Here is a 10,115-nt window from a genome sequence, read left to right as displayed (position 1 = left end):
CAAGTAAAAGCGGCATTGGAATCTTCCTCTGTAGAGGGCAGAGAGGGGGCTCAGTCTGCTGAAATGACTGGTACTGAATGAGTAAAGGAGCAGGATAGCCCTGATTCAGAAGCGCTCAAAGTTACTCGACGGGAAAGGGCAAATTCTTCCGACTGTTCCCCATGCCCCCCCCCCCTCCGCACCCGCCGCCGCCCATTAGCACAGGAAGCAGCTCCTGCCGGGACTCAATCTTGGATTCCAACCTCATCCCCGCCTTGGTAGCAGGGAACTCGGCACCTTTTGCTGTACCTCTGCCTGCTTCCTCCCCACCTCTCCACCCCGCGCCGTTGCCGCTCATTTCCGCTCGTCGCTACCCCTACCCTCCCCCCGCTAGCTGCCCCTCTCCGCACACCCCCCGTCCGCAAGCCACTGTCATGCCACCTTCGGAAACTGAGCCTGATGGAGAGATTCATACAAATCAGGCACAGTTTGAAGAGGAGATGAAATCTCTAACAGAATGACTTCGGCAACTGGAGCTTAAGATTGCAACACCTGCAGTACTGAGGTCTCAGATGGCCATTCCATCCGCTCCACTGTTGCCGATACCACCGGCAGGGCCCCGGCCAGTGGCTTCTCTTTGGTCTGGAGTTATACGGGACGCAGTATTAGATGGGGAATGGCAAGCAGCCTCCCGTGTACTGCGTCCAGTCATCTGTGATCAGGCTGGTGCGGCTCGATGGGAGTCGCACGACTGGAAGCTATTGCAGCAGGCGAGAAAGACTGTTACTGAATACGGTTTAAAATCTGAGGCGTCTAAACAAATTATTCCGTGGATTTTTACTGCAGATGTTTTGTTACCACTTGATGTCAAAAATATTGCGCGTTTGTTACTAACCCCTTCTGAACTGCTTCTATTGAATCAGGAATGGGCAGATCGGGCAGGTAAAGTCACGGCGCCAACTCGTCAGCCCAACGATCCCCTTTATGGCCTTACCACTGATATGCTGATAGGTGCTGGACAGTACAGTAGTGGGGAGGTTCAGCTCACATTCCCAAGGAATTTTCATCAGTTATCTGCCCAACTAGAAGCTATTTTTGCTAAACCAGCTGGAAAGAGAGAGCCAGCTTTCGCTTCTGTGCGCCAAGTTGTAACCGAGCCTTTTACACGTTTTGTTGATCGTATGTGGATTGCGATTCATGACAGTGAATTATCAGAGGAGACAAAACAGCAATTATTTTGAGTAATGGTTCATGATAATGCTAATGTGGATACCAGGTCAATTCTTACGACTTTTCCACAAGGTGTGTCGGTAGAGGTTATGTTACAACGCATAGCGAGGACAGAACTGAGACAACAGGCATCACATATTGCCGCTGCTGTGCAAGCAGCAATAGGCAAAAGTGGGAAAGAATCACCAATTTGGGAAACCATTAAATGCTGTAAGTGCGGATCGCTTGGACATATGAGGCGTCAGTGTACAAAACAGGTGTGGTGTGATAAATGTAACCAACCTACACACGATTCCAAAACCTGTAGGAAGCAGGGAAACGGGAAGCGCAGCGCGAAACCCCGTCGCGCAGGGACACAAATATCGGGGCCAAGGGAACAGGATATCTCGATATCCACCATCCACAAACCCAAGAAAGCCTTGGAGTGGATGTGGCAACAGCAGTAGATGTTCATTTAACAGATACACAGATGCAAAAAGTTCTATTTGATGCTGTGGGACCACTGTCTACCACTTGTAAATTACATGTGATACTAATGGGACAGTCCTTTCCTGGAGTATCACATGGGTAATTGATGCTGATTATAAAGGGGTGATAAACGCTATGGTTTTTACAGTTAATCCTCCAATCTTTATCCCTAAAGGGACTCGAATCGGGACACTTATCCCCATTCCAGCCACTCCTCAGAATCCTGGAATGGACTGTGAGCGGTCAGGTGCTTTCGGTTCCACAGGGGCAACGGTCTGCTTAGTCACTGATCTAGGGGAGCGACCTACCATCAGTGTCACGTTATGCTGTCAATTAAAACAGATTCAGGTAACAGCATTGCTCGATTCTGGGGCTGACATTTCGATTGTGGCAACAGACAAGTGGCCCTTGGATTGGCCAACAAGGGTAGTAGCTGGAGTTAGCGGGGTGGGCGGTGCAGCTGAAACTAAACAGGCTGTTAACCCTGTAACAGTAAAAATAGTCCATGAGAGACCAGTGCCATGCTTGGTGCATGTAGCCCCTCTGCCTGGAGGATTACAAATGTTGGTTGGACGAGACATACTCAGTCAATTGGGTGTGCAACTAACAAATCAAAATTTAGGATAGTGGCCACTGTTGTGCCGCCACCGATTCCTCTTAGTTGGAAAACTGACGAGCCAGTATGGGTGGAACAGCGGCCTATGACAAAAGAGCACATTGAAATAACATGACAATTGGTTCAAGAACAAATGATGGCAGGGCATATTCATCCCTCTACAAGCCCCTGATATACTCCAATCTTTGTAATCCTTAAAAAAATGGAAAATGGCATTTGCTATATGATCTCTGAAAAATTAATGATCAGATGGAGTCTATGGTAACCTTACAACCTGGTATGCCATCCCTATGTATGTTGCCCAGAAATTGGCATATACTGATCATAGACCTTAAGGATTGCTTTTTTACGATTCTTATAGCAGAGCAAGATTGTAAATGTTTTGCCTTCTCAGTACCTGCCGTAAACAAAATGCAACCTGCACAGAGATACAAATGGGTTGTTTTGCCGCAAGGCATGAAAAATTCTCCAACGCTGTGTCAACTTTTTGTAGCTACGGCGTTGGTACCAATCAGGCAACAAAATCCCAATACTATTATCTACCATTATATGGATGATATCCTTTTTTTGCCAGCAGGAAACATTCACAAAACAATGGGAAAAAATCATTGTTGAACATCTTAAGGAGTTCAGCCTTAAGGTAGCTCCTGAGAAGGTTCAACGGTCAAGTCCTTATTTGTATCTTGGTTGGTCTTTGTCTGACGCAATGATTCGACCGCAAGTTGCACAGCTTGGTGTGAATGTGCACAATGTAACTGATTTACAAACAGTTCTGGGCCATATACAGTGGTTACGACCTACAGTAGGGATTACAAATCGTCACTTAGAACCATTGGTACAATTACTTAGGAGAAAACGGTCCGCCAATACTAAAATTACCTTGACTAAGGAAGATACGGATACATTGCAGGAAATCAGCAAAATAATCAAAGCAGAAATATCTTATCGGTATTGTCCAGACTTTAGGTTATCGGTTGTTATCTATGTCCAAAGTACTCATGCCTTTGCAGTTGTTTGTCAATGGCAAAAAAAGAAAAGGGGGATGTGGGGGATATTAGGCAGCAATGTCTACAATGTCTAAGAAGGATGCCATTGACAAACAAAGAGAAAGGCAATGACAGATTACCTATATCTAATAAGCTGAGAGAACATCGTTCACCACAAATTTTTTTCTTTTAGAATGGGTGTTTCCTGCTGTTCAACCAAAGTCATCACTTTTGTCACGAACAGAGATGGCAGCTGTACTCATCGTTCAAGGCCGAGAGCGTGTGGTTGCTATTTCAGGGAGAGAGCCTGATGATATCAGTCTGCCGTTTGCAGAAGTTTGGTTAGAATGGACACTACGACATTCAACACCACTAATTAGTGCCCTAGAGGGGTATGGCGGTGTTGTACATACGTTGAGGCCTTCCGCAAAGATAGCTCAATTTGTAGAGAAAACGCAGTGGGTAAAGCCCCCATTACAATCAGATCGACCAGTTAGGGGGAGGACAGTTTATACTGATGCAGGAAAAAAGACAAAGAAAGCAGTGTGTACATAGTGGGATGGTACATGGAAGCACCGTTATGTGCCCATAAAGGCTGCTGATTCCCTACAAATTGCAGAGTTGAAGGTCGTCCTATGGGCATTTGAGAATTGGTGCGATGAGCCCCTAAATCTGGTCACTGATTCCCTGTATGTTGCCGGCATCTGTAAAAGAATTGAGGACTCCTACTCGAGGGAGTCGAGAAATGAGGAGTTAGCGTCGCAGTTTCTCAGATTACGCGATCTACTAAGAGCAAGAGAGCACCCATATTGTGTGATCCACATTACAAGTCATCTCACAGAATTCGGTTTAGGGGAAGGAAACATGTTAGCAGACAAATTGGTGACTACGGTTCCAGTGAATTTGTTTGAGGCAGCCAAAATATCACGTGAAGCTTTTCACCAAAATGCAAAAGGATTGCAGAGGCAGTTTCATGTCAGTCAAGCTGATGCAAGACTGATTGTGCAAACACGTCCACAATGCAGTCATCATAATGGAGGTCTTGGTAGAGGGACTAACCCCAGAGGCTTAAAAGCTTTAGAAATCTGGCAGAGTGATATTACCCATATTGTAGAATTTGGCCGTTTAAAATATGTGCATGTCAGTATTGGTACTTTTTCAGGGATGTTGTGGGCTACTGCTGAGACGGGAGAATCAGCGAAACATGTAATTCGGCATCGGAGAGCAAGCTTTGCAATTATGGGTGTACCTAATACTATCAAGACAGATAATGGACCAGCCTATCGATCAAAATCCATTCAAGACTTTTTGCAGAAATGGGGTGTGCAGCATTTATTTGGTATCCCACACTCTCCCACAGGTCAAGTGATTATTGAACGAGCACATGCTACTTTAAAAATGCAGATATCTAAGGTACCGACAACTCTAAATATCCATGAGCGTTTGTATCAACCTCTATTTGCTTTGAACTTCTTATTTATCCGAGGGGATGCCACTAATCCCCCTGTTGTAATACATCACTCTGGTATTAGTTTACGATCAATCCAAAGATCGCCCAAAGTTCAATATAGGGATCCGACGACAGGAGAATGGTCTGGACCAGCCACACTAATCTTCTCCAGTAGGGGTTATTCTTGTGTCTCCACAGATCAGAATGGACCAATTTGGATCCCTGCTCGCTGTGTGCACCCTTGGCATGACCAGAAATAACCACATCACGTGGATCAATGGGAAAACATGAGTACCTTACATGGATTCCGGCTTGATACATTTGGCCTTATCTCAAGGCAGAAAATAGCATCCAACCCTCATAAGGACTGGGGTTGTGTGTTTCTTTCTTATTGTCTCTTTTTTTTTTTTTTTTTTTTTTGCAAATTGTTGTACTTTTTGATAACTTACGTATGCCACAGTATGTGCTGAGAAACAGCTGGATTAGCCATTGAATGGTATCTCACTAATAACACTGATCATGGTATGACAAAAATGGGTGATTTTTCTGTGTTACCAATGTAGCCTTGAGAATTATTAGGCATTATCTAGGTTGCTGTGTGCTTTTTCTATTTTAGTAGTAAATCGAGTATGAATTAGATAGGATTTGATGTTACTAATGTTGGAGTCTATGGAAATAGCTCTTTTAATGTATTTAGAATGCACAGTTATGTTGTTAGCCTATCAATTAGCTCTTTTCTAATTTCCCAAAACAAACCTGAAAAAGAATCCCAGGCAAAGGAATGAGCTAGTTTTAGAATGATCACTTCTCTTTCAATTCATTAATCAAGATAGTTCTTCATAACTATGCATCACATGAGATAAAAGCACACTATCTTACTTCAATTTGGCATATGACTCTAACAGAGAAATATTGCCCAACAGATATTTAAGTTCACTGATTCCTTTAATTAGCACTTATATTAGTAACCTAAAAGCCCCTGACAGAAGAATGATCTTGGGAAGGAACAAAGTATTCTGATAGCTTTAAGGCAACTGATATTTATGACTAAATATTTTTAGATAGAGCTAATCTTGGTTGTTTATTCTGTTTTGCAAGCAGGTGTTCCTTTTGGGTTCTGCATCATGCACTGGCCACGCATATGCAGTGTACAAATGGAAAAAACTTTGCAAACTCTGAGAAGAATTAAAGTTGGAGGAAATCTGTGATGGGTGAGAGAGGAAAAGTGCACCTTGAAGCAGGGGACGCCTTGCTAGCACTGCCTTTCGCATCCACCACTGGTATGTTCCTTTTCTCTATTCTTTCTGGAGATCTGCCTTTTCTCAAGGGTTAATAGCTAATAATGCACTTGTTTAAGGAGTTTCTGCTTCATGCTTACTCCTATCTGAAAATAGATGTCTGCGTGTGTCTGAGTGTATGTTGGCTTAAACTTTAACCCTTTGTGCTACTCTGAATGTGCAGTTTGCTTGCTCCTGTTCTTGAGATGTCCTGTTTCTCAGATCCAGCATATCCTGAAGCAGCACCACTCGAGTTTTAATCACAGTCACCAAGTTAGGATGTTAGCTAGCAAAGGAAAATTATACCACCAGTGATGCTCTAGCAGGTTTCCCCACTGATAGTGATTCTATCTGACAGGCAACTTCACAAAGTTGTGCCACCACTGATCTTCCATTATTAACCAAAGGTATGATGGTGAAGATTTTAAGGGCACGTGTTATATGAATCTTAGGGAACATTAGAAAACCATTATATATAAAGTATATAAAAATGGAATGATTCTTCCTAATCAGTTACTGAGTCACACAGAATGATACCCTCAGGGACTCTTTTTCAGGTTGCAGGAACTTAAGCCGTAGGTAGAATATGTGTTTGTTCTTTTGTTAATAAGTTTAATAGTATTTCTTATCCTTGTGATATGATTGCTTTGTATCTTTTCTTACATTCAGCGTGTTAACTATTGAAGCTTTGACTAAGTTGTGATAACCTAAATGAACCTTTCAATGCTGCTGCAAAGTTTTACACAAAATGAAGAGAGCTGTAGGTCGTGTGGTTGGGATGCTGCGTACAAGGTGTAGTTATGCTACTAATGCAATTTGTGTTACGATTTTGCAGTAAATTTATACTTGGCATTGTAAAACGCTTACTGTCCAAACTACCTTCTGCTGTTCTGTTAGCAAAAAAAGAAAAAGGGGGAATAGTGGAGAACTGGCTTAGGAAAGGAGGTTGTGTGTGCTTATCTTTGTAGCAGTGCGAACAAAACAGCATGTTCAGATCACTGAATTTTGAGAAGTGGTGCACCGTTGACCGGGCAACAATGAGGGAGTAAGTTTGCGGTGGAACCAGATGGCCCTGGTATGTGTGGGAAAAGAAGAACTGATTGGACACTGCTTATCTCGCAAGGACAGAGCAAGAACCACTGCTTAACAATGATTCTAAAAATAGCATGTGTTCAAGGGGTATAAAGGGATGTAACCTGCGCAATAAAGTTGGCTGAGCTGCATAATCATATTGATGTCTCTCTGAGTCCTTGCATCGGCATCTTAAGAAGATCGTTCCAACGCGGCCGTGGTTCATCCTCCTGGGGTCACCGCAACAAGAGCCGATGGCATTCTGGGATGCATTAAAAAGAGCGTGGCCAGCAGGTCAAGGGAGGTGATCCTCCCCCTCTACTCTGCCCTGGTGAGGCCTCATCTGGAGTACTGTGTCCAGTTCAGGGCTCCCACTACAAATAAGACAGGGATCTCTTGGAAAGAGTCCAGCGCAGGGCCACAAAGATGGTGAAGAGCCTGGAGGATCTCCCCTATGAAGAAAGGCAGAGTGAACTGGGTCGGTTTAGCCTTGAGAAAAGAAGACTGAGAGGAGACCTGATCCAGGTTGATAAATATCTGAGGTGTGGGGGACAAAGTGGCGAGGCCAGACTCTTTTCAGCAGTGTGTGGGGACAGGACATGGGGGAACGGACAGAAACTGCAGCACAGGAGGTTCCGCACGAATGTGTGCATGAATTTCTTTACAGGGAGGGTGACGGAGCACTGGCACAGGCTGCACAGGGGGGGTGGTGGGGTCTCCTTCTCTGGAGATATTCAAGACCCTCCTGGATGCCTACCTGTGTGACCTGGAGTAGGGAGCCTGCTTTGGCAGGGGGGCTGGACCCGATGATCCTTCCAACCCCTATGATTCTGTGATTCTATTCTATGATTCCTCTTCTCTCAGCAGAGTCTGGCTTCTTTGGAAGGTAACATGGGAGTGTATTCTCCTTCCTTCTCCAATCTTTGCTATTTCAGAGCAACTGGAAACAAGTCCACGAGCACCCACTATCCTGCACTAAGCAGCAGTGAACCCATTTGTCTCTAAGGTCTCAATCACAGCCATTCACACTGAGCGCAGCAGAAGTGCTCAGGATTTCTGACTTCACTGAACACCCTTTGGGCATCATGAGTAGGATGAGACCATGTAGTAGAAAAAGCATCCCTACGACTTTGATTTACAACCCACATATTTCTGCTGTCAGTTGTACAGATGCCTACAAGTACTTCTGCATTAGAAGTATTTCAACTGACCAGTTCTGAAAAGAAAATCTGTGACCACAGCGCCAACACATTCCTCACAGGGACGTGGCTGTTTTCTTCAGAGAACAGAGGCAGAGGCGCTCATGGCAGACACAACCTCATGAAGTGTAGCTTACATCACTGACCTCAACAAAAATTTCCCCCTTGGAATGACCTGTCACTAACTCTCATACTCCTTGTACAGGTCCTCATGCTCACAAGTCCTGATACCCTGAAGTACCGAATGCCCAAGAGCAGCTCCATCAGCGAGTTCCTCCTGCTGGCGTTGGCAGACACGCGGCAGCTGCATCTCCTGCACTTCTGGCTCTTCCTGGGAATCTACCTGGCTGCCCTCCTGGGCAACAGCCTCATCAGCACAGCCGTAGCCTGCGACCAGCGCCTGCACACCCCCATGGACTTCTTCCTCCTCAACCTCGCCTTCCTCGACCTGACCAAGAGCCCATCGGCACCATGGAGCAGCAGCCTCAGTGTTCATGGGGGGCTGCCCCTCCCCGCCCAGTGTGCCTGTCCTCTCATCTGTGTTTGAAACTGGGCTGCTGATTCCCAGATCCAATGGCCATGGACAGCAGCGGGACACCAGTCTTTGCAGTGCTGCTCTCTTTTAACTTCCATGCTTTCCTTTTTGTCTATGCCCTTGGGGACATGGGCAGACCAGGAAGGTGGCTCTGGACATTTGTCTCCCCCAGCCTCTGGCATTGGCCATTTCCTGCACTGACTGCATGTTTATGGCAGAGCTTTTCCCTGAAGGAAGCCATCTCCGTGATCCCGGTGGTAGAGCAGGGCTGTCTGCAGACCCCTGTGCGGGACACAGCTGGGGCAGCACTGGGGCTGCAAAGCAGGAGTGTTGGGAGCATGGGGCACTGAGGGCTGCCATGGACACTTGTGCTGGGGAACACTTCCCCACCCCAAACACACCTGTCCTGTGCAGCGCAGGCATGGCAGGGGCAAGTGTGGGGCTGGGACAGTGCAGTGATGGGCCACAGGCGGGAAACCCAGCACGGCCATCGGGTGGTCTTGGTATACAAGGAGCCGGGCAGGAGGAAGACAACAGGTGATGGGTGAATCTGGAAACGTTCAGCCTGAAGAGAAAGAAAATGTTTTTCACTCTGTTCAGGACTCAGGGCTCATCCTGAGAGTGGTGGCTTCTGTCTTGTCCCTGCTGGGATGGGTGGTTTTGGGATGTGCTTCCTGTCCCAGTTTGCCTCCTGCTGGACAAGCAGCCTCCTGAGACAAATGAGTCCTCACCATCACCAACACAACTTGTGCCTCCCACGCTCTGCTTGCTAAGAACCACAGAATCACCAAGGTTGGAAACCTTCACTGTTATCGCCACCACTTTCACCCCGGGGACTGTCAGAACTTGGATGGGATGTGTTGCTTTAAGTCCTTGTGGTGTTCACGCACAATGCCTGAGAAAAAATGTGATGAAATTGGACCCTAAGGTGCAGGAAAAGTGCAGGGAGTAAAGATGATGTTAAACAGCACATTTTCAGATGGGAAGTTGGTTGAGCAAGTGAGGGCATCTGCACAACTGAGAAAAGGATCTACTACTGCCTAGAAGCTTTTTGCTGTTTTGAGGAGGCATTCCCATAGAAATGCCACCACTGACATTGCTAGCGCATTGTTCTCCATTCCTTTGGCCACGGAGTGCAGGCACAGTTTGCTTTCCCCTGGAACCATTTGCCCCAGGGGTGGAAACGCAGCCCGACCATTTGCGATGGGTTGATCCAACCACATTGCTACAGGGCAGTGTTCCCAAGCACCTGCAGTACATTGAAGACATTGCTGTGTGGGGAGTTAACAGCAGCGGAAGTTTTG

Source organism: Cyrtonyx montezumae, unplaced genomic scaffold, assembly GCF_038088225.1.
Source record: "Cyrtonyx montezumae isolate F1298 unplaced genomic scaffold, pur_monq_1.0 scaffold_73, whole genome shotgun sequence".
Classification (NCBI taxonomy): Eukaryota; Metazoa; Chordata; class Aves; order Galliformes; family Odontophoridae; genus Cyrtonyx; species Cyrtonyx montezumae.
The sequence above is the reverse complement of the archived record's forward strand: the minus strand, read 5'-3'. Positions refer to the sequence as shown.